This window comes from Apteryx rowi, unplaced genomic scaffold, assembly GCF_003343035.1.
Source record: "Apteryx rowi isolate R43461 unplaced genomic scaffold, aptRow1 scaffold_7, whole genome shotgun sequence".
In the NCBI taxonomy this organism is placed as follows: Eukaryota; Metazoa; Chordata; class Aves; order Apterygiformes; family Apterygidae; genus Apteryx; species Apteryx rowi.
The window spans coordinates 3584067-3609720 of record NW_020450982.1 but is presented as its reverse complement, the minus strand read 5'-3'; the positions used below and the strand labels follow the sequence as shown (position 1 = coordinate 3609720).

General features: G+C 41.5%; 1 protein-coding gene across 1 annotated transcript in view; it reads right to left on the bottom strand.

Annotated features, from left to right (window-relative positions):
- The window catches only part of TRABD2B (TraB domain containing 2B), a 302708-nt gene that overhangs the window by 93944 nt on the left and 183110 nt on the right, over nucleotides 1–25654 (bottom strand). The gene's annotated exons all lie outside the window — the stretch shown is intronic.

The window sequence follows — 25654 nt, the reverse complement described above, 5'->3', positions numbered from 1 at the left end:
TTAACAAGCCTGAGCTTTTGCAGAGCACAGGCCTAAGTGGAGTGATACGTACAGAGATTGACCTCCAGGTTTCAGGGGACGGGGAGCAGCCCGTGGGTCCCTGCTGAATGTTTATCTGCTGCGTGAACCAGGGCTTGGGGACCTTTTAGCTCCCGGACATTGTTGGGGCTGGTATATGTCACCAGCTTTACAGCCCGTTCCTTCAGCTCGTTATCAGTCCGAGAGGGAAATACCAAAGGAATAACTCTGAGTTGAGTTGAGGCTGAGCAAGAAAGGCTCATTTAGCAAAAGCGCGGTGGGAGGGAGGGAGCAGGGCTGGTGGGGGTGCACAGACAAGTGTTTCCATTCAGATGCCAAAACACATGTGAACAGACAATTTATTTACATTAGTTATTTTTTGGAAGAAGAAATGGGAAGGGGGAGAGGCTGGCTCCACTGTGGATTCTCATGTTCTGTCTCAGCAGATGTGAGCTGTTGGGCCCCGCACTGTATCCCCTTGGCATCATGCCACTGCTTGCTGGCTTGGGGCCAATGAATCCTGAACAAAATATCACAACCACACAGAGTCCAACTTCTCCCAGGCTGCCTTGCCRTTGGTCCACCCCATCCCATCTGTGTCCTTTCACTTGGAGTCCCATCACTGGTCACTTTGAGGCTGAGCAATTGTCTGGAGGACAATTACTACCTTCAGCTCAGGTAGAGCTGGCATACGGCTTGCAGTCTCTGGTTCAGAGGCCCTAGGATGAAAAGCTACCAGGCTTCATCCTGAAAGGGCTTTAAAAACTCCTCATGTGCCTCTCCAAGCCAATTTTAAGCAGAGCAGACATGAAAGTGAGCACTGTGATCCGAGACTGCAGCATATTTACTGAAGGGAAGTAACAGGTCTGAAAAGGTATCAGCAACCCCGCCAGCCACATAGTTAGCACCTGAATGACTACCTGCAAATGGCCCAAAACTCACACCTGGGCCTCAGTTCCAAACACTTCCCTTCCAGCAGGACAACGTCACGCAGTACAACGCGGCCAAGGGTGTTACAGCCTGAAATACTGATTACAATAATCAGGGATCACCTATTAAATTAGGACTTGGCTCCAGGTTTCAATTCTGAGCTTCTTTCAGCTTGGGGGTGTTCAGGTTTGCAGGTYGGAGCTTAGGATTGTCTGCACTAAAGAAAGCAAAGCTAAGGCACAGATCATTCTACGGGAGCTCGTGCAAGTGGGATGTGCAAGATTCTTTCAAAGAGAAGGAGAGGCAGAAAGTGCCTCTTCACACGTGATCTAAACAAAAGCATAGTAGCTACGTTTATTGGAAAAACTCTTTTAGTGAGCTCCTAGAACATTGCTCAGTGGATCTAAGACAGGTCCAGTCTGGAGGAACAAGTGGCACTTCAAAGACTGCGGGAGTTTATGAAGCTCTGTTGGGTACTGAGTCACCTCTGCAAGGCTCAAGCTGTACTGGGACATATTGCAGGACGAAGAAACTCTTTGCGCAGCTTCTCATACAGAGCAGCCAACTGAACAGTGCTGTTTGGCTGATCCTAGAGTGCCAAGAAACCAGACTCATATTTAGATGCCAAGGCTTCTCACAGGTCCAAAAGGATGAAATTAGCTTTTGATGTATACTTGTAAACTATTTTTCTATATGTGATATTGTAAAATGGAAGTTCAAGATGAAAGGTTGCTTTACAATTACAAACTAGAACTGCTCATGCTAGTATCCTGGTAATGGAATACAGAATCTCCAGCTGAACTTCTTTCCCAAAATATAATTTGCCAGATTAAACCTATGGATAATTTTAATTTTAAGCAAATGACATTTCTGAGAGAAACTGATCACCTGGATTTTTTTCCACCACATCTTGTTTTCAGTTTGCAAAAAACCAAAATTCTTCAGTAGAAACAAAAAAACTGAATTCTTCATCAGGCCCTAAATTTAGTATACAAAACAAATTCAGGGGTTAGTGTTCCCTGTCTGATCTCAGAAACTGCCAAACTTAACCATATAGAAAAACAGGATCTCTGTTCTGAGGAGAGCTCCTTGTGAATTCTTAAACCTACTGGGGACTGGACAGGTGAGGTAAGYAATGAATATTTTTCTTCCTGTATTTTTCCCCATGTTTCGCAACCTCAAAATACCTTAGGGCTCATAGTCTTCTATAAGTAGGGTGGGGTTAGTTCAGACACATACTGAATTTATAGAGACAGCTGACTGGAGCCAAAGAGAATCAGAACAAATTACATCAGAAATGATGCCTAAAGAAGTCCTCTCATCCATGGTTGTGGTGAGCCCTGCGAGCAGCCCTGCTGCCGATTGCCCTGAGGCAAATCCTGGCTCACCCCACACAAAGCTGCCCGGCTTGATACAGCCACAACCTGATCATGAATAGTGTCCCACTGGGGTACAGTCGATGCTCAGAGCCATCCTTAGTACTATGTCTTCTTTCACAACAGGATCTTGTCTGCTGAGAAGTAAGGGACCACAATAGCCCACTATACACACACACACACACACAAAAGTGAAGAACCTGGTCCCTGGCAGCAACACGTCATAAATGTGAAATATTCACCACAGTGACCAGGCTGAGAAGGGTCTATGCTTCCAACATCTCCCAGGACACTCAGTCCCTAATAAGACCAGGATCAACCAAGTCTGATAGCAAAAGTTCTCTCTTACTGCAATCTGTTCTTTAAATAAACTATATAGGAGCCCAAATTAAGAAAAGTTCTAGGGACACATATAAGTCCACCTTTATTCACCAAGGTCTGTGAGCACATATTAAACTTTAAGCAATGTTTATGTCAAAATGAAGTCAAGTTGAAGGTAAGCACATGTCTAAAATGCAACAGGTGTTGAGGAGAGTCAGCAATGGGGAAAGGACATCTGTAYTGGGAGTGAAACACGTTTCAAATTTTATAGTCCTTCCTGACCTCCAGAGTAGCAGTTCTTGCCTCTGATTCTAGCTACTCCTCTGCTACAGTTTAAAAATGAATAATTGCTAGTAAAATAAAACTGCTGATTTTTTAAAAAAACTTTTTTGCCACAGCTGCATCTATTACCCAAGTGTACAAATATAGCATTAACAAGATCACCTGACACGGTTCTGTTTTTTATCACAGCATACACGTTCCACATTTATAATCAGAACCATAACTCTTAATATGATTTGTGCGACTCTTAACTGTTTATGCTAAAAATAGTTTTTGTCTTTTAAATTTAGCAGCATCACAACATCCCATGAGACTGGCAATGTYGGAATCTTGACTGCATTCATGGCACTACAGTTATTTGAAAGTTTAACAAAGGTTTGAGTTAGTGCTTCTTGATATGCTGCAAGAGCCAATTCAGGTTCTTCTTGCTCTTTCTGGGTTAAGTTGTGTTGTCAACTTGTAGCTGTTTTCTGCAACATGGCAAGGGTCTATCAGGTTTACACTGAGGTCACCAGACAACAAATGTTTTCTACCATAGCAACATAAGAGCAGAGGTACTGGATCACGCTAGAGGTCCATATAACTCATCGTCCTGTCACCCTATGTCATCCTATGGCCAATACAGATGTCTAGCAAAGAGTACAGAAAACAGGGCAGCTGTACAGGGATCCTTTCCCAGGATACTTCCCAGCCTCCAGCCTTTTGCAGCTCAAGGACTTCCTGAGCCAGGTGATGACTTTGGATTCAGTGATCCTCAGGGGATTTATTTCCAACCCAACAGAAGCTAAAGGCTGCGTTTAATCTGACAGCCTTTGGGTGAAAAATTGCACTTGTCAGTAATACTTGTCAGTCTGGTACTAGGGCATCAGGGAAGTGCAGGTGTATCTTAACAACGTATATTAACATATACATATAAAGATATATACATCTTAACAGTATCTTAGCCATATATATTTTGGAGGATTTAAAACATCAACTGGGTGTAGCGGGAATGGTGCTCAAATGGTTAAGGCCATAACCTGCACTTCAGAACACCCATGATCAGTTCCTAAATCTGCCTATAGTGTCTGAACACCTAATAGAATTACCTTGGTCAACTACCTTGAGGCAGGTACTGTAAGTCCAGGTCTTAGCATTTAAAACAATGGGCTAACAGAAAGAATGCTTCTAATAATAGCACTAAACAACTACATCCCATGTGCTGAACTGCAAAAAGAGTAACTGTAACTCAAATATGCATTCATGGCAATGCTTGAGCACAGCAGATGTGAAACCCAAAGGCCAAATGCATCTGGACGCAGAGCATTGGCCTTTCTAGCATCGCACTCTGACCTACATAATTTCTTTCCCACCGGTATTCTCATCTCACTCTCACTCTGTGCATAGGTTACAGCCCACAACTTCCACATCTATGTCAGAGAGCTAACACGTAGCTATTGCTGAAAGTCAGTATTGCAGAGTAAGGGGACATGTCCAGCATGTTAGTCTTGGCAAACTGAGACATCACTCCATCTCAGACTTGGATTCAGGACTTACTTGAGGAAGCTCTGCAATGAGCATAGCATGGGAGTGATTTGTTCCTGATAGTGATATGAGGCATTTTGACTAGTAACAGTTTTATGCAACCTGGAAACTTGTTAGGGTGCATCAGTCTCATTCTTAGAACTGAGCTATAGTAAACATACCTGGGATGTCTGTGCACCACTCACAGTGGCCAGTTCTGTGCTAAACTGGAAGTTGTTCAGTCTTGATTGGAGACTGATGGAAAAAGAGTCTTTTCCAGCTGGTATACACTGCTATATGCAAGTTCTTAATGTGATGAGGAAATAGTAAGGAACCAATGCACCAGTTAAAGCCTCTACCTGTTAGCTGAATCCATGTAGCAATACAGCTCTGGTTTGAATGTTTTGGTTTTTTGGGGGTGTGTAAGATATTTTATGCACCACAGGAGCACAGAACTAAGAGGTGACCAGATCCTTATCTCAGACAGGGGTAAACCAGGAATGACACCATTTAAGTCACTCTAGTGACTATAGGATGCATCCGGCAAGAGACATCAGAACCACACTGTCCACCTCTTTTACTAAAAGGTGGATATTCATTTCTCCAGTCAGCATAAATCTATGTTGCTGTGGCAATAGGTCAATTACTTTCTGTAAAGACCATGACTAAGGAATAGATTTACTTAATGGTCTCTGCCCTGCTGTTCATCTTTAGCATAGCTTGTTTATCTCCCAATATAGGTTTTGCTACAGCCATAAACTTGACTTCAGCAACAAGCATCTGAAGCACTACTTCGACTGGGAATCATAAGCAGGCATGGCAAACAGCAGCCATTTGGCTCCAGTCCCAGTACTATTTCATTCGAGCAGTTCTGTTCTTTGGTGGCCACTTAGAGTTGTATTTTATTTATTTAGTGCTGCTAAACCTCATCTTTATTTGTTCATGTAAATTGCCCGAGTGGCCCTGTACTTGGAAGGGAAACACACTTTCTTCCCTAACAAAGAAACAGATGATCTCATTGGCAAATGAGACACATACGGCATTGTGTTTACTTTAGAATAAGTTCACTTATGAATCAAGCCACTTGACTTATCAAGCATTTTCCCCCTTTTCTATTATGGAGAAATCTCTGTCAATGAGAAGAGGATGTCCCTTCTTCGCCTCGCACCATTCTACATTCTTCTGCATTAGGCTCACTAGGTTGTTGCCATGGACACATGGCATTTAAGTATGGTGCTAACAGGTCACACACTTACGAGGTCTGATCCAGCCATATGCATGCTGAAATCAATGGGAGTCGATTCCTCCTAATGAAAGCATGAACTTACAAGACAGTCTGTCCCTTTGTGCTCAATAAAGATATAAAAGGTTTTTAAAGCCAGGCTCACACTGAAATTCAGCCAGGTTTTCAAAAGTGCTGTCTGAGGGCTCAGTCCTTTTGAAAATCTAGTCCTCAGCGGAGGCTCTGGTTACTGAATACTTAACTTCTATTTGACTAAAGAGATGAATTGCCTTAAGATTTTGGGTACTTGAAAATTTAGCCCTTGGATCAGCATGTATAAATCCTAAAGAGAGCAATGCCATCTAATTCAATTGGCCACGATAGGTAATACGCAATAAGCTGCTAGGCAATGACAACTCTGAAATAGTTCTTCTTGAGGATGCTCCGTTCTGGAGCATCTGTCCTTCTGCAGAAAATAATCCATATATAAAGTAAGCATTCTCTTCCCTATTTTAACCTAAGAGTCTGGAATGGATATCAGCTTCTGTTGTCCATCTCCTAAATGAACCTAAGAACCATCAGGCAATTAGCTATTTGCAAAGGAAAAAGAGAAAGGTCTCACTGCACAAAATACTGATCCTATTGGATTTTTTTTTTCCTGTAGAAACTGTCCCTTGTATTCCTGCAAAAAGTTGCCAAAAATCGGCATTCTGGCATGGAGACCTGTTCCGTCATGAAGTCTCATCCAGTTCTTCCTGAGAGACTCTAGTCCGCTTGTGGAAAATGGACAACCACCTGTCAACCACCCTCAGTCCTGTGGAAGGCAGTTTAACTCTACAACTTTTCCCAGCCACTTTATTCAATATTCAAACAATCTTTTCAGTCTGCAATACATAATGTGAATTTCCAAGCCTTTTCTTCTCTATTTTCTCTGTTGCAGCTGATACTCCACTGACTTACAAAGAATTAAGAATAAGTCAACTGAATGACAAACCAAAAGAAAAGAATCATCACTAGTTTGTGCACTGAACAGCTGACTTTCCAAAATGCATGAATACGGTTACATGAGAATTGTTTCAAAAATAATTCTCTGCATACAGAAGGCATGTGATCACAAATGATCCTCTCCTAATTCATGCCCTGTTGCTATGACACTCCACACAACCTCTATTCTTAGCTGTTACTAATTAGTAGGACAGTTTTCAGCATGAGGACTGCTGCCATGAGTGTTACCATAGCTATGAGCTAAAGCATTTGTAGACTTGTAGTTAAATGAATTGCACATGCTACCTGGTAGTCCAGGGCTTTTTACTTCCCTGCCCCCCAGGAACAGACTTTCTGGCAACTGTAGACCTGTCCATAAATCCATGTGAAATCAGTTCATATGGAGGGGTATAGAAAAGCAGCCATTTGTAAGAGTTTGTGCAGTTGCGTACACACTGTTTTCTGTATCTATGTGCTGTTTCACTCGTGTATCTGGGATATCCCAAGCATAAAAATATCTGTGAGCACACAGGAATTTAATGTTTATTTGCAAGGCAGATGACCATAGCCACACAAAACCTCCTAGAAGTCGGCACAGAACTCATAGCTACCTAAAGCASAGGCCAAAAGCATTCAAATGCACAGCATGAGCTAGCTCCACAGAAGGCAGTGAAAACACTCCTGCAGATCTAAGCAAACCCTAACAGAAAATCTCCCTTTGCAGCTGTTGCTCTACAACATGGGGGAGTATCTCAAAAATCTTCCTAGCAGGCAAGCTACAGTCCGTGCAATTMATCCCACTGTCCTTTATTACACTGCAGTAGTCACGAGAAAACTTAAAGAGCAAAACTCCCTGCTCTTCTGCAGATGAGTTATTGTGGAGTCTTAGAGGCAGGACTCATAACGTTCTTTATATACATCCGCCTCAGCTTAAACCCATTTCTGGGGTTATCTGAGCATTGCAGGGAGGAGAAGTGTGACAACTGCTATGAGATATGGCTGGGTGCGTGGGCGTGAAGATTTCCTTACCATGGTATGACAACTATTTGTATTAAATGTGCGCGTGAGCCTAAGTCTAAGTCAATTAAAGTCAACAGCCAAATCTCCTCAACCACACAGTTCACCTACAAATATCAAAACAGCAGTCAACTGGGGGGAAACTCTCCGCTGCCCTGTTTCAGTTTTATGCTCCAAAAATCCTGACCGATCTTCCACTCGGGGGAAAAAAAAAAAAAAAAGGAATAAGAAATTCCTACAACATCTGAACTGAATATACAGCTATTGGCAGCTTTGGGTTTTGTGTTTCACCCTGAGCTTTAACTGGCAGGAGACAGCAAATTCATGAGCTTTTTCCGAAGAACCCAAGAGAGGAGGGAGCCTGCCTGACAGAGTTATATCTCTGGCGAGGAGCAGCGCTGATAATCACTTTCACTGGAGATGCTGTAAAGTGGCTCATAATTCATTCCTTTTGTACAATAAATGCAGGACAATTAAATCCAGGTCTCCTCGATACTATGCACAGAACTCCAGGACAATCCATCATTGCCTGTTTGTGCACAACAGCACAGAATTAACAAAGAAAAAGCAGATGTGCTTGGTTACACCGTCTCATCACATTTTCCCACAGTTACAGTGATCCAAGGCTACAACTAGATAGCACTTAACAYAGCCCCTTCCCTTTTTAGGATAAAGCATTATTTTCCTGTTTGCATTTCCCTTTCTAAGCTGGCAGGAGGAGATTTTCAACATAACAGGGTTTGTATTCCCAAGGAGGACAGCTTCATTAATAATACTAGAGCAGTCCCCATGGCTGAAGGGGGATTTTTCCAAGCACTCTTCTGCCTGCCCCTTGGTGAGGTTCAATTGAGCACCTCTCTCTCTTGTTTTGGCCAAATTTTGGCAAAGCCTCTTTATTTCATTATCTGGAATTAATGGAAGCACGTGAAGAACTGACAGCCTGCAGTACCCTAAACAGCAGAGTCGGGTGGAAAGCACCAACAAAATACAAGTTGTTTCCTTATCAGTGGAAGCAGTAAAGTCAATTTATGTTTGGAGATTGGGTTCCTTTTCTGATATCTAACGAGAAGTGAGTGTGAGTTTACACCATGGCATGTCCCTGAACGGAAATATTAACAGAACCTTCTCTGCAGAGTCACCTCTTTCCAAATAGGAACATAACCACTTGAAACTTCTGCCATTAAATTTGATGGAAATTAGCCTGTGGGTTCAAATGTTTCCTATGGAGACTGATAGAAGCTTTATCCCATTACTGAATTAGGCTGATCCACATCATGAAAAACTGGGTACAATTTCCTCCCTTACTCATTGCCACCAAATTTCAGAGTTTTCACCTCGCTGTTGTTACAATCTTCAGCTTTTCATCACCAGCCTCCTACGAGGCAGGCCAGAGCACTTCAGTACCTCCATGCAAGGAAGCTCTGAATATTAACACGCAGTCGCTAAACGACTCAGAGAAACTGAAAGGAGTGAACAAGGTCAATCTAAAGCAGTATTCCTTGTCCAGGATAAGAGTCTGTCAGGGTCTTGATTATGACTGCCAAAGGCAATGGTCTTCAAAAGACTGCAAACCTCATCCTTTTGAGATAGGTGTATTTTTKTTAGATCTGAAGATGTGAATATAAATCAGTCGGGTCATGCAGGGTCTACAAACACATGGCTAGAACCAGGTTGAGAGGACTCAGTAAACGCCGAGGATGACAAGAAGCTATGGGAAACTCAGTATTCCTGCCTGCAAGCATTTCAAAAAAATTAGTTTATGTGAACAAATTTCAGTCTATGGCTTGTTTGCAAGCTGTCAGCTTTGTGCTATTTGTCATTCTTGGGATACAATTAGTCATCTGTGTCACATGTTGGGTTCTTGATATAATGACTGAGATTACAAAGAAAAATAAAACAAAAAAGAAAAACAGAGGATAACAACTAATGAGCAATCAAAACACATCCACCAGCCACTACCTTTGTATTTATTATGAAAAAAAAAAAAGTACCAAGAAAGCTTTCCTCAAAGTTGGCATAACTGCACTTTTTGGGGGATGGCAATCAGCAAAAAGATATTTTCATTGCTTTTTACACAGAAGTCATCTTTCAAGACCTGTTTCCATCCCTAGCCTATTAAAAAAAAACAAAAAAAAAACCCCTTACAGATCATTTGGAAAAGCCAGATTTGTTTAATTAAATATTCTACAGAAAAATTGATTAAAGAAATGATCAAAACCATTTGGTGCCTTCAAGTTGTTCAATATTTATACTACATAAATATAGCAATTTCATTTTAGGATTGTTTCCTAAGAACATGAGGCTTATGGGATCCTGCTGTCCCTTTCTGCATATGCTTTTGTCTTTATGATCTCCCCTGAAATATTCTGAACCCATGGGCAAATTTCAAATCTATGAGACAGAAGAGCAGCTGTGTCCAAGACAGTCCTTTGCTACACATTTTATGAAAATAGATGGCTGGATAGAGACTCACTGATCTCTCCTGTGGAAGGAAAAGTTGCAGAGTGAGCCTAACTAGGGACAGCAGAGACCGATAAAGATAATATGAATGCCCTAATTAACAGAAATGCTTCAATTACAGTCCAAACCTTATTAGACTGCTGGGATTCTAAGTGACCTAAAACCATAGGAAACCAAGCTATGTTAACGTCACTGCTCAAGGAAAGTGTAAACGTTCGARGATCAGACCTTGAAGTCCAAATGGCTCCACATGGACAGACCTTTAGTTTAGGTATTTAATTCCCAGAGCCTGGGATCTCACTTACTCTGCATCTAGCACAACTGAACGCCTACATGGAGGTCTTTCCTGGGGCTTTTCAGTGCGATGCACGTTGACATCCTAACACTGTGAAACCTTGGCTGACCTAGATAAAAGTTCACAATTCTCATGGGATATTTACCACTGCTAATTTTACAGGATTTAGTAAGGCCTTCTGGCAAACTGAGCTTTAAGAAAAAAAAGTGTTCAAGGCAAGACAGGGGGCTTTTTGGCAGGATGGGTGGAGTGGATTCCTCCAGCCATCTCCAACCTCTGATGGGCCACAGGTAAGAAAGCCAAACATACATTAGTAACACCAGTTCTTTTATTATTTTAGGATTTAACTTTTTCATTATTTAAGCTTTTACCATGTTATTTCCCATGCTCACATGCAATACTGAAGGGCTTTGAAAAAAGCCTTCTTACCTGTGACCCATGTTTTGAAGATCACTGTTAAACGCAAGTTATTAGGGTCCATATAAGAACAGGACGAAATACTAGAAGATCTTGTTCATCAATCCAATGGTCTCTTCTGCCCTTAAAAATTGGAGGCTATCTTCTTTTTTCTTTTAATTGATTGAAACAAGCGTTCAAATATTTATAATCATCTAAAATATTAATATTATTAAAATTTTACTAGCTTCTTTTATAAGAAGAGGGAGTATAGAAGTATGAAAGTAAGGAAACTGATCCTGGATTCTGCTAAAATATCAAGGAGAAATCTACCAAATGTCAGTCTGCTTAAGCTGAGTGTATTTGTTTAAAACATTTTGGTTAACAGCAGACTGAGAGGGCAATTTTTAGGGTAGAAGTTTTGCAAATATTTTAAGTACGGTTTTAATTGACCCAGTTTGACATTCAAAGCACTTTTTAAACTCTTGATATTGTTAGCCATTTAAGATAAGTGGCAATAAATACAGATTAATTGTAACACATGAAATAAAAATCTTCGAGCTGTGGTGGGCCTCTGAAAAGGCCCTTTGTGCGCTGGGGAGGTTCAAGATCATGTGTTAGGGTTAGGTTAACAGAATATCCCGTCAAGCTCAGTGAGGTTTTTGGTAGCTCACACTGTGACCAACTGCAAAGACAACAAACTTTGGGCAAAGGCAAGCGGTGTGATTGGCAGGTATTAACAAAAACAAAAATGCTAAAAGGAAGGACTCCCTTTTGACGTGAGCCCTGCACAGCGCAGAAGTAAAAGGCAGGCAAACACTGGAGCTTTTATTGTGCGGGAGATGATTGAACTCCGTGAATGTAAATTCAGAAAGATAACCTCTAGGATGCTGGAGTTTAAGGGAGATGAACAAATATTACTGACTTAGTGAGTGGCTCCACAGGGCAAACTGTTTGGTGACTCTCTTCACAGTACTGGAGGAAAAAAAAAAATCTGCCTATTTTACTCGAGTGTTGCATGGAAAAAGACAAGCTTTATTAGAAGGCTGTGAAGGCCTCCAGGTCTGAATTGCTTCTCACTGATAGCACTTACTCCTTCAGCCCAATTGCTTCTATAACTGAACAATAAAAATCAGACACGTTAGGTCAAGAAATTTTTTGGTTTGGACTGCCTCCTCCCTTGCAAATGAAAGGGATAACCATCCTTGATGAAAAGAAACAAGATCCTATTCTCTCTTCAGTGAGTTTATTTTCTGTACATAGCTCAAGCCAGACCAGGCTTATGAATGACTACACTTGCGCCAAAGGTAGTTTTCTTTCCCCACAGATGACAGGTGAAGAAAGATGGAAAAGCTTTACACTTCTGCATGTCTGAGTCCATCTGTTCTATGCAATCATAAAGACAGAAAGAACTTAAATCCTCTTGCCTTTTCATTTCTACAAATACAGCTTTTCCATTGAAAAGCAAAGAGAAAAAAAATCCCCAAGATCTTCTGTGTGAAATGTCACTTTCAAAAAATCCCTGAATGCTCCGAAACAGCCTTGTATAACAGATTGAATCATCTGGCAAGAGTCTGCTCTGAACACTTGGGCTAACAGGATCTGAAAGGGGAACAACAGAGTTGTCCAACCTCGGGCTTCAACTGAAGAGGAGAAGCGTGCGCTGGTAAGCGTAAWGGGGGAATTAGACCTCTCCCACAACAGCAAAAAAAAAATGCCCCTGGACTGAGCTTTCTAAAGCTGGTGGCAGAAGACTTTCCTGTAGGAACTTCTTTGCCCCTAGCATCCATGCCAAGGTGTTCTGAGGCATGACGCAAACACTCCTAGATCAGTCTTCTGCTCAAAATTTTTCCTCATACCTAATGAGGCTTTTCCATTGGCAGCAATGCAAAGCATTGCTTGGGGAGCTCTTAATATGCCGAGCAACTAGCTCAAGGTCAGGCAGAGGTAAGGACAAAACCACCCTGAATTCTTGACTCCTGCTCTGAGGATTCAATTAATCCCACCCATCTAGAAGTCAGGCATCTGTTGGAGACCAGTTTTCTAGGTTTCCTCTATAGTCAGAGGAAAGGTATCTCCAGAGGGCAATTCCTTTCATCTTTAAATCTCCATCTGAGTTAAGTAGGAGGAACTGTCCTCTGGGGGTTCTCTGGTAAAAGGAACACGATGATCTGGCACAGAAGATACGCTGAACTTTCAGATACCTACAGTTCAATAGGGAGGACTCCACCCTAACAGTTATCACTGTTACCAAGATACTAGACGCATAATTTCCAGAAATCTCAAAGAAAAAAGAAATTTAAGAACTAACTGGCTTGGCTTTTCTGACCTCCCTCTGTATTCTACTCTGGAAAGGTTTCGATTGCTGTCCTCATCACCATGTTTTCTGAACATCTTCCCCAACTACTAAGTGACAATATCATCTCCCTTTCTGATTAGTTCATGTTGCAAAACAGCTTTCCTTCAGGTCACATTTTACTCCTTCCTTTGTTTCTTCAGTTTGGTTCCTGATTGTCAGTGAGCCATTTCAGCTTTTAAGGGGAATGACCTTCATACAGGAGAAGTGTTCCTGAATTCTGCACACAGGAACGATACCCCAGGCTGCCTGAAGGACTCTTAAGAGTTTCTAGTGCTCTTTTCACCCCTAGGTTATGTAAGAAGAATATTTTTGGGCATGGTTGATAGCACGCTTGGCCAATTAGCAGTAGCTAGGCTGTATAGTTGAGTGCCCACCACTTATTAGCTTTAGAGAGAGTCCTGGAGACATACCTAGGTCACACTTACAAATCTGCTACCTGATATTGCTCTGGCTTTGAGAATGAACAGCTCATTACAGGGCAGCCCAGAGACAACATATGGCTCCTGAGATACTCTAGATAATTATTTACACTGAACATCATTCTTGTGTTCATCAAACCACAGCTGTGACTGATATAAGCATTATACACCACATCCTTCTGCATGCAGAGGAACCAATAATGTGCACGGAGATGTGTTTCACCTCCTTCACCCACAGGGATTTTCTGAGATCTAATAAAAGTTCAGCTCATGCTGTGTTCTTTAAGTGGATGAGACTATTAGTTTCTTCTTCTTCTATCTGACCACTTATTTTCATGAAGCATGCAAGAACTTATTATCTTTGAGACTCTAGCCATCTGTCAAGTTTCATTATAATCAGCCAGCAGACTAAAAATTTACGAGGGGGAAAGACATATGCACACACACCTATACACACACACTCACTCACAAACACCATGATTGCTTAAGCCTCATTTCCTTAGGAAACCAGATTAAAAATAGCATTGATGTCAATAATGAAGTCTTTATTTCTTTGGCAGATTTCTGTTACTTTTAAACCAATCCTCCCAGTGAGAGGCACTACAAAATTTTCAACTGGAACCAGACCAGATCACTAAGTGATAAGAACCTCACAGCAGTTTCACTATACCTCAAACACCTCAAGGAAAAACACAAAGTGAATGTGAATTCTGTATAAATACTGAGAACTGGTGCTGAATTTCATACAGCATTAACCCAGTGGTGGCATTTGATTTTTCTCTCCAATTCCCTTCAATGTATAAATACAATGTTTAAAAGTTTGCAAACCTCAGTATTTAAGGTATTTCCCATAATAAAGTACAGAAAATACTAAAAATACTCAGGTTATTTATTTTAGATGATAGTCACATAGGTTTCAGTACTGCAACCTTATTCCTGGAAGATCATGGAGATTTCACTTTTCTGCCAGGGACAGACCCAAAGCTGAGCTCCACCAAAACCTAAGAGTGTTTAGATTAAAAAGGTGTTTGAAAATGCTCTGACAGAATGGTCTTCAGTTGAGGAATAACAGTTTAATCAAAATCAAAGAATTTGGTAGGTCTTAATGAATGTCCATTGAAAAACAGGAAAAGTTTCTAGGCAGGCTCATCTGGCTTTTCACTAATTCACCTGCTTACTCTTTCCTACTGCCTGCCTGAAAGGTCTATGGGGAGCAGAGCACCTGGTGGTTCTAAAAATCACATTTTGCCTTTTTACAGTTTGCAGGTTATCAGCAATCTGGGCCTCAGGGACTACCTTCAAGCCAGTGACCTGCAGGTTTCCAGTGGCCACAGTTCTGGAGCTCCTACTGAAGGCAGCACTCCAGTGCCGGGATGCCAGTATTTTCCATTTTTGCTGAGAACTTCCATTTTTTTTGAGTTTTGTTATGAATCTTTAAAAAACGAATTTGAAACAGCAATGTTTTCCATGGATTGGAGTTGCTTCTCTCTCCAGTCTAGTCTAAACTCAGGATTTGATTAGGTCTATGGCACAGAGCAGAAAGGGAGCCAAGGTTCAGGCATGAACCCGAACTTCTTCCAATTTTAGATGGTGGCTCAGCTATTGGACTTGGGCTTGAGCCCAGTTTTAGCTGCCACCAGAGCAATTTCATCCATCAGACCTCTGCTGCTTTCTAAAGGCCTCTATGCAACAGGTAAACAGTGGCGGAGTTTGTTTTGAATGCTTACAAGAGGTGAATAACTGAAGTTTACGACATCTCTTCTTGCTGGCTGGAGTTCTAATTATTTCCCTTCTGCCTCTCTAAGTAATTCTATCTTCACTTTACATTTCTGATACTTAAATATTTTCTTTGGGCAGAGGCATACTGCACACACATTTTCTTTTCCGTGACATGTCTCTTCTGATCTCACAGAGAAAATAACAATGGAACATGGATTTAATAGGCTTATAAAGAGAAAGAGGGTATTGATGTTTTCCAATAATGTGAAAGTAATGGCCTAGATTAAAGAATTGGACTGACAAATAAAAGTTGTCACATCCAGGTGCATTCACCAGTCACCTTGAAGCCAGTTGCAGAACTACCATGAATTCAGCAAGAATAGGATCTGATTCCAAATCCATAAATCCTTTCTCAGCAAGTTTGCTCTGATGGTATTCCTGGCATAATTGTGACCTAGAAATACTGGAACTCTCACAAGAACACCCAAATTAATGAGCTTTCCACTCTTGATTTCCATACCAGTAAAGTTTCTCAAGAAATCCATGCAATTTACAGCCAGGATTTTTGAGGCTTTCCCTTTCATATCTACTTTCACACATCAGCTAACTCCAGTCAGCAGTTGTGCCCTGTCTTTACAATTCACTAAGGAGATCACTGGTTCTTCTCCACACAGTCCTCCTGCAGTCTCTCACCCCAAAACTGGTGAGAGACAGCTTGAACCAGTAAGAGCCCTGCAACAGGATCAGCACAAACCAGTTCCCCACTCTGTTTAATACCCTTTGCAGCTCTGATAGCCGGGGAGCTCAGAGGGATATTGATGTGCCGGTGTAGGACACCTTGGGGCTCACTGCTCCTCTCCTGGATGTAAACACCCAGGCAGGAGGGGCAGCAGACAGGAACACGCACCCCTTTCAGCCACACCAATCTGCATTCCTGAGAAGCAGTAGTGAGGGAGCCATGCTAACGCACCAGGCTCTAAATATGAGCAGAGTTGAGTGGTGAGCACAGATTTCCTCCTGCTCTTCTGTTACAGGAGAATAGCATGCAGCAGGGTACCTGGAAGTACATTTGGGTGTGGTAACATCTTTAATGGCTGCAGGTAGCACACAAATTTACCCCAGCTGAGACCAGATCCTTGGATATTTTGCAATCCGTATCCTGTTTGCCTTTTCATACTAACATCCCACAGAAACCTCAGCATTAGATGAGCGCAATGCTAGTGCTGGGGTTCTCCATGTAGCCCTGTTAAAGTCTTGTTAATAGTACTGTGAGAGCTGGTTGGGACTTTTCTCATGAGASAGTTTTGCATTGGAAAATGATGAAGTGTCTAGCAACCATATTTTGATTTCAACACCCCTGTGATGAAATCTAGTCAGAGTTATGCAGGACCTCTGCCTAGTTTCCTGAGAGCTTGCAGGGTGGCCTCAAGGATCCACAGAAAGTTCCTGCATGTGCTGGAGGGAAGAGTATTTCATCCCATGTTTAAGCCCCTTCCTCTTCAGCAGAGTGCTTAAGCCTGGGTGTAAATCTCTCATGATTATTTGCAGTTCTGAAAAGAGAAAATTTCCTGAATTATGTCTACATTTTTATTTCTCAAATGTTGAAGAGAAATACAGCAAGGGTATAGCCAAAATCTTTATATTATAGGACAGAAGGGGCCAATATAGCTTTCTTTCTTTTTTTTTTGAAAACAGGCAGGCAGAATTAGACTTACACAGTAGAACTTGGCACAGATATAATAATAAATACAATATGAAAATGTCAGGCACCCAGACAAACTGACATTAATGCATGCGTTTCTTTAAACCAAAAATCCTACTGCGTACATGCAACTTTACCCATTCATCATGGAAAGAATTACACCAGAGATAGTAAATGCATACACCATGGCTTGCAAGGCCTATTTTATTTGCTTTTCTCATTTACTTAAATACCTCCAACTACTAAACCCACTGGCTTAGATTTTGGGCTGTAACCTACTTCAGCAGTACAATAACCAAAGTAGTGGCAAGAAGTGACCAGTCAGGACCCCCCTGTGGAGCAGAAGGAATTTTCCACCGGACCAGAGAGAGTTCAGGGTTTGCCCCACCTTTCCTTGAACAGTTATATTTGGTGACACACTAGGGGAAAAAGCAACCAAGTGCAAGCCCAGTTCCTTGAAGCTTTCACTTGCAAAGTCACTTATATACCTGGCTTGGCTGGTACAAGTGACAGCAGCCTCAGGACAGGTCTCACCACAGTCATCCTTCACCACTGCATATGTAACAAYGTGTATCTATGATTAATAATTGTTTATACAACAAGAATTTTTCCTAAATCAGAATTGCAAGAATCAGCCTTCACAATAGCAGTTTCCCTTTCACAGTAAGGTAGTGCAGTTGGGTTTATTTTGGTCTCTCTAACTCAGGTTTTCTCTCTGTGCTGATTTAAGCTTCAGGTGAAAAGAAATTATTCAGAGACTTCCAAATCTGCATGTGATATAAGATCAACGTATATAAAAAAGTTCCGCCTATTTTTTAAAAGGCTACAGGCTGGATTTACACTTGGAATGAGCTATTCCCTAGTGGAGCAGCTCCTGATTTCCAGCAGAGTGTCTGAAAAGAGAATCAGGCCCTGCCTTTTTAATGAAGACTTTTAAATGAATCAATTACATGGTTTCACTCAAAATTAGCACGCAAGTATATTTTTAAAAGCAAAGTGATACTTTGCCTTAAAAATAACAGTAAAAGAAGTCCATACACAAAAACAGGCCGATCTCACTATGAGCATCTGGATGCCCAAATAAACATGAGCAAAGGGAATTCTAACATCTGCAGACTGTTAATTCACCCTTTTCTTCTCTTTTGTAGGCTCGCCAAGTTCAATCTCCTGGTGGCCAATTTCTTGCTCCATTGAGACAACCCGTTGATGAACTGAGCTAGTGATGTCAGTAGCACCACTAATCAGTGTTGGACCAGGACATCTGACCCTGSGGACAGAGTCTCTTTATACTGCAGTCTGCAAATGTTTTCCCCCCCTCCTGCTTCATATTTTTTTTTCTTTTATGTTCCTCAGAGGCTCCAAGAGGAAGAATGGAAGCAAGAAAGAGCTATAGAATTCTGGAAAAAGAAGGACCAAACTTCAGATGTGAGGCTGAAATCCCAGTGGCACAACAGTGGGTGCAACTTCATGCCCAATTTGCACACAATATTGTGTCAGTTGTGAGTGCAAAATACCTATTTGCATATTCAATAGCTGTAAATCCCACCCACCCCCAGTCCTGTGTGCATTTAGATGGTGGCCTCAAGGTATTTCCCTTTTGAAATTCACTTCCAAATAACATATGCRAACTTGAGTGCCAGATCTGGTGGCAGGTGCTAATGACTTTCACAAAGGCTCTCTGGATTTTAATTGTTTATGTTTAAACTGAGTACAGTATCCATCACTTCCTTTCCTTTCCCAAGCTATTGGGCAGAACTATGGTTTCCCAACACAAGATTCCCACCTCCCTCACCTTTGAAGTCCACTAGCCATCATGTTCCATCTTGGTTGTGACTGTCTTTTTAGCAAGGGGATTCGAGAAGGCTACAACATCTGGCTGCTCTCCCCAAGCTCTCTTGAGTTTATGGAGAAAAATAAGCACATCTCAGATGATCTCCACAGGAGACCTGATACACTCTTGGAAACACCTGTCGCTCTCCACTCACTCTAGAAGGTGCAGGGTGAGCATGCATGTTCCTATTTTTGGTATCTCCAGTATCTAAAATGAGGTGGGACAAAATCACCCCTTGAAATCCTCTGTTGTGAGCAACAGGACAAGAGAGAATTGGAGCCAAGGACCAGGAAAAGGAAATTTTATATTCTCCCTGTGCTCTGACACCAGCTCCACACTGCGGACAAGCTACCTGACTCTTTTTTCCCAGTGGCAACAAAGCCACAAAAACTGTGACCTACTTTAGGGCGGCGTTATGAAGAACCATCAAATAGCGTTTGCAAAGGATGTTGGAGATGACAATAACATTATTGTAACAGTTAAATTATGATGATCAGAGTCATTACTGATGCTGTTGCCACCCTAACACAGTAGAACGGGGAAGGAATTCACCTTTTCTGAACATATAAAGAGAATGAAAATCTGTTTCAGGTGTTCTTACTGTGAATTCCCCTTCGTTTATGGGAGTATGCAGACACCTACGACAGAGCCTGGCTCTTTTTTCTTACAGAATGCCTCAGAAATTTAAACCAAATCTGTCAGCACTTAGGTACCTAATCTCAGCCATCTAAGTCTACAGTTAGACAACTAAATACAGGAGGCTTGATCTTCCAAAGCGTTAAGTACCATTAATGCTCACCGGTTTCATTATGAGTTGTGGCTACCTGTCCGTTCTGGAAATCCCATGCTCTTCCACCAACCAAGGACAACAGCCCAGGTTTCCTCCAGTCCCTCAAATGCAGATGACTCGCTAAACCTTGCGGGGTGGGAAAACACATACCTTTTTCCACTACAGGACTGCGATTCATGGACAGCTTGAGTCTCTCTCTTACCATGAGACCCCCTATAGTACTTGTATTTCAAATCTTTCTCCCAGAACTGAAATAATATCCTCCTTGATTTTTTATTTTATTTTTATTTTTAATTACCAAACCCACTGTCCTAAAGCCTACTGATTTGGCTGCTAATAAACATCGTGAACTGGAGAAGCATCCGAATTGCTGAAGTAATAAATCCAGCTCTCGGTTACAAAACTGACAGCTCTCATAAAAGATAGAGAGAAAGAAATGCAAGTAAGTAAAACATCCTAAGGAAATTATCGTTCAAATTAACTGCAGACATAAATTTATCCATCTGTTATCATAAGTGTTACTTGAAAATTATTTGCCCATAAAAATGAAATAAACCAGAGTGATTTTTTTCTTAAACATTGACTTCATGTGTATAGTCTTAGTTGCCAAAATATTAACTCTCTTTAACAGCCCATGTGCTCTTGGCTGCTTCTCCGTTTCTTGACTGTAAATGGACCTTTATAAATTGCCTGTATATTAGGTCTAAGGCACTTYGCTGTTATAGTGTACCTATAATTTCTAGCAATCCAGCATGGACTTTCAAACAAGCAAACACTCCCAAACCCCAGTTCTGCTTCAAAGTTTCCTACTTTATCATTCCTACTTTTATTCATTCAAAGTGGAAGATTATCATGCCTATTACCTGAAAAAAATCGTTTGACTTCAAAGAACAAATGTTGTTTCATTGCTAGAGTATAGTTACTGTGAATATAGGTTTGGTGAGATTTTTTAATTCAATCTTAATAGGGTAAACCCTAGCAGGAAAGAAATGAAAGGTACAGAGCTGGGTGAAGAGCTGTGTCCCACTCTACCCAAATCCTGTATTTTTTTGGAGAGGAGAAGGAACAGAAAATGGAAAGAATAAATGGCCATTTTCACTTCTGTGTGTAATGCCAGGGAGCGTAGTGGGAGGGAATCTATTTAAAAAGTCTACTTTTTTATTTTTAAAGACATCTGAAAACTGAAAAGCTCACTTTAGAAATGTGTAAATTTTTTGTTTCAATACTTGCAATGGGAACAAAACCTTTCGACAGAATAAAAATGCTTCATTTAGTGTATCTAAAAGCTGTTTTTAGCTCAGCTTACTTGGATACTCAAGTAAGCTTTCCCTTTAGTTCTTTCATCTCCCCAGAATTTGTCTGCTGGATGTTTCATGGCCTCATTCTCGGTTATGGACCGGAGGCGCTGACTGAACCACCTCTCCCACAACGCATCATGATACCTTTGCTGCTCGGCCTCTGAACAGCATATACAAGAACTGGGAATCCCAATTTACAGAGAACAATGGCATCCAAACTCTTTGGGGTTTTGATGTAAGTGAGAGTTTCTGTAGAAAGCAGACTCACACATAAACAGAAAAATTCTGTTTCCCCAACTGCCCAATCATCTATCAGCAGAAAGATTTCAATCAGCCCTAACCATAAGCGAAGTAGAATGAAAAAGGGTGGAAATACTATATACAGATTATTTAATGACCAGATCACAAATACATAGAGAAGTACAGGCAACTAAATTCATGGCCTGCTATATGCCTATCAACCCACCAGATTTGACTGCCACAACCTCAGTGTGAAATAACTATTCCTCAAAAAAACAGCAGTGCCTTCTCCAGGGCGAAGCCGGCTGCACCCTACTGAATTGCATTCTGCACTGAACTCCACGCGATTTTTATTTCTTACATCTTGCTTTGGGCTTGATCCTTTTCTATCCGAAACCAGTGGGAATACTTCTAGTGACTGACCTGACCTGCCAAACCCGGCGAGATCAGGGTGCTGGCTCTAACCTCACATGAAGGTTATTTGGATTTGATGGGAGAAGTCTCCCGCTCTCCCGCCACCTGCCCTCCAGACCAACCAGATGAGGATTCATTCTGTGCCTGGGGAGTTACGGTTTTTCTGATGGTAAAGGAAATTCCTTGCCATGTGGATAGAGCCTTACGTTATACCATGTTTTAACCCAGCAGGAATTCCTGACAGTTCGAACCCACAACTCTTCCCGACCAAACTTTTTGCTGACAGACACYAGCATCTTCCAGCACTAACCGCAAGCTCAGTAGCGCTGGGTTTCTGCACTACTAGACAGCCAGGATATCATCATCTTGTTTTACAGCTGAAGCTAGCCATGGCTTTCATCCTGTAAACTACTGCTTTTGGTCACAATGACCCCTGCGTGTTTTTTTCCCTGTTCTAAACAACAGTTTCTATTCCCGGAGGAGTCTATAAAACTATTTGCTGCCGCGGTCATTGACAAGGAAACAACGAATTGAACCAGACTGTAATTTTCAAAGACATCTGCATCGTGTCTCCTGGCTTAGTCAAGCTCCTTATACTAATCCACTGTTACGCAACACTAAACTATCCATGGCATCAGGATCTTAAACTGGGCTCAGGGTAGTGCCCGTACAAAGCCATAGATCTTTAATTGCTACATGGAGTAGTGTAACAATATGAATTCAGCTGCCTTCAAGGCCTTCTATCCACTTGTCCCTTAGCAAACAAACTCTGAAGGGAGATTTGTCCCTTCTTCCTGGTACTCAGTGTGACCAAAATCTCAAGCCGACCCATGCAGTTCAGTGGTGAGCATACTCCAGTTTCCCAGGATTTCTGAGGCACAACCGTACATGGTTTGGCTACAACAGCGCTTTGATTCAGCAACTGCAACACAGCTGTCAAAGCCAGGTAAACCTAACAATGCTGCTTTTATTCTAGCAAAGAGTTAAGTTCTTGACTGCAAAAACTGAGAATAGAATTACAAAGGAGAAATAATCCAAGAATGAGAAAGCGCAGCTTCAGATTATACCAGCTAACCTGTTCTTGCCCCGGGGCGCAGTTTTCCCCTCGTGAAGCCAAGGGAGGGAGCAGGTAGCATGCTGCCTCTGGAGTGTCACTGTCAGAGTGGGGCCTCGTCCCTGAGCTCCCGTCACACCACTGAGTTACAGGGGACAACCAACTCCAAATGCATCGGGTGCAGGGCTTGGGACCCCCCTTACCGTCAGGAGCTTGCCCCAGTCTCCAAGAATGCATTTGCTGAGACTTTCCCAGTGCGCCTTTCCTCCTACCAGGTTTACAGTCCATTTAGAGAGCTTCCTTCAGCACAGTCTTACCTGATTCTTCCCCTCCCCAAAACAATGATCGAGACTGTAAGTTGGTTTCCCAGTTTCATAATGCTTCAGGGAATACACATCATTAGAAGTATTATTTGTTCATTATTTTTGATATCCTCAAAATAAATGGTTTAATACAGAGATTGCGCTTAGCATCAGAAAAATACTGATGAGTTTCTCAGCTTTTGGGGTACTTAATCCAGAATATTTTTTTCAAATTATTTCCCCTCCATCATACGTCAGTTTTAAATATGTGGCATCTCAAATAAAATGAAATAACTTTTGCACTACTCTGAGACCAAATGCTTTGCTACTGCAGACTTCTAACAGTCCTGTCCTAATCGAAGGTGCATAACTTAAATTTTGCACTTCAGAAGCCATGGGAGCATGCAAAAACCTTAACTTTCATCAAGAACACCCTTCACTTAGTAAAAACAAACAAACCAACCAACCGTCAAGGACTCACATTTTTTGAAAAAAGTTTAAAATCATGATCCAAGCACACACCATGCAAATCTTAGAATTCAAGACGAAAATATAAGAAATACCAAATGTATTTGAAAAATGATTTTTTTTTTTTACTCCACACCTACAGTTATGCTTCAGGACAAAAATTGCATTTGAATGATAGAAGAAAAAAATTGCTTGTGCTTAAGCCACATAAAAGTTTCAGCATTGAAAAATTGGAAGTTTTCTCAGTACGTATTATATGAAGAAAAAAATAGTCCAGTGAACAGAGGAGAAGTTAATTGCATTTAAAGTAGGGATGGCTTGCAGGGATGGACTGCTCTGGTGAGAAAAGCCAAAAGGATACTGGAGTAAAGCACCAAAAGCCAAACAAAAGCTGTTCTCAGTGTCTCCCCCCACCCCAATTTTCAATAAATCCTGTTGCATGTGTCTGGCCTCTCTTGTTACACTCAGTCCTGTGGTGGGGGGAATCCAGTCACAAAGGCTGTTTTCAGCATAGCCAGAAATGGACAATAAAGGATAAAACAGGACCTGCTCTTTATGAGTCAGGTGGGKTTTTTTTTWAAATACAAGTGAAATTGTCTGGATAAGTTTCAGGTTGTTCTTGGTTGCAGGTAGGCAAAATAAAAGCCCAAACCTTCCACGGTTTAGACATGACTTTCTAAGGAAAGAAATGTGCAAGTAGTATGTGTTTGTTTAATTTCATTCCTACTATTAGCATATACAAGTAGCCACAGTATATTGCATCCACGATCCATCTAGTCCAAGATCCTGTCTCAAGCAGCGGCCTGTGATGGATGCCCAAGGAAGTGTGCAAAAAGCAGGGCAAGTATGTAACGATTCCCAGTCTCTCCTCCTAGGCTCCACTAATTACTGCTTTAGAGACTTCCTGAACTGGAAACTACATCAAAGCCATGATGTTTGATGATCTCGGATGGACCTAGCTCCATGGGTTAGACAAGTTGTTTTTTAAACCCATCAGTTTCAGCATCTATGAATCCCTGTCCAATTTCGAACCACAATGATATACTTTCCTACTGTAAAAACAGTTAAGTAAAATTTCTCATAAAGAAAATATCAGGCAAGCTTGAGATTAAATAGGCTTGGGAAAATTCAGTCTGGATACACTCAAAAAAAATACATCAGAATGCATCTATCTATACTAAACCCTGCAGTCTTTAATCAAAATTCCCACTGAAGTGAGTAGTGAAAGGCAAGCTGTTGCCAAAGTTCATTGCTAGAGTCATGGGATGAGAAGCAAAGTTCTCTCAGAAATGAGAAGTTGCCAAAGAGATGAGTATGAAGAGTAGGAGGAGCAGATCAGTGCTCAGCATGACAGTCACAGACTGCCTTCAAGTCAAGGGAACTTGAAGAATCACTTAAGCTAGCGCTCAAGGATTCTGCTGAACAGAGGCCTTAACAGTTATTATTTATTTTCTTATTGCAGATAAATGTGAATTCCATTGGGAGGAAAAATAAAAATAAAAAAAAAAAAGAGAGAGGAAGAAAGAGAGAAAAAGGACAGTAGCACGTACTGCTGCAGACTTGCAGAAATACTACAGACATCTTTCTTCTGTAGACTTACAGAGAAAATTAAAACATGCAAAGGGACACATTGGATTTTTACTACATGGTTTTAAAAGCTGGTATTTAGCTATGTGCATAACTCACATCATKGGGCAAAGGCCAAAAAGCTGTTCTATACAGGTACACCACCAAAGTAGCTAAGACAGACATCAAGACAGTATAATTACAGCAATCCCAAAAGGTTTCAAACCCCAGGCCAGCTCAGCAATGTCCAAATGTCTAGTCCATAGCAAGGCTTGTATTTCCACAGTCTCTCTGCCAGCAGTACCTAAGCTTGCAAATTTAAAGGTAGTTTGAGCATGTCCTACCACCCACAGTCACAAATACAACTGTTGCACGGACACATCCTAGGAAGCTAAGAGGTTGGGGTGGGGAAGGGAACAAACATGATAGTGTGAGAGGTAATAACAGCTTCACGTTTCTACCAGGTACAATTTGACAGAGAGCAAAGGAGAGCAGCCCATTCACACCTTGGCTGGACTCAGACCCATCTCTTACCCCCCCGCTCACTGTGCTTTTGAAGCAGGTTTAGATGGACAAAAGGAGAAAGCACTTTATGTTTCAAAGGCAAGCTCCCTAAAAAAACAAAACAAAACAAAACACCACACTTTCTGCAGGGCCAGAGGCAAAACCCTGAAGTGTTCAAGCCATT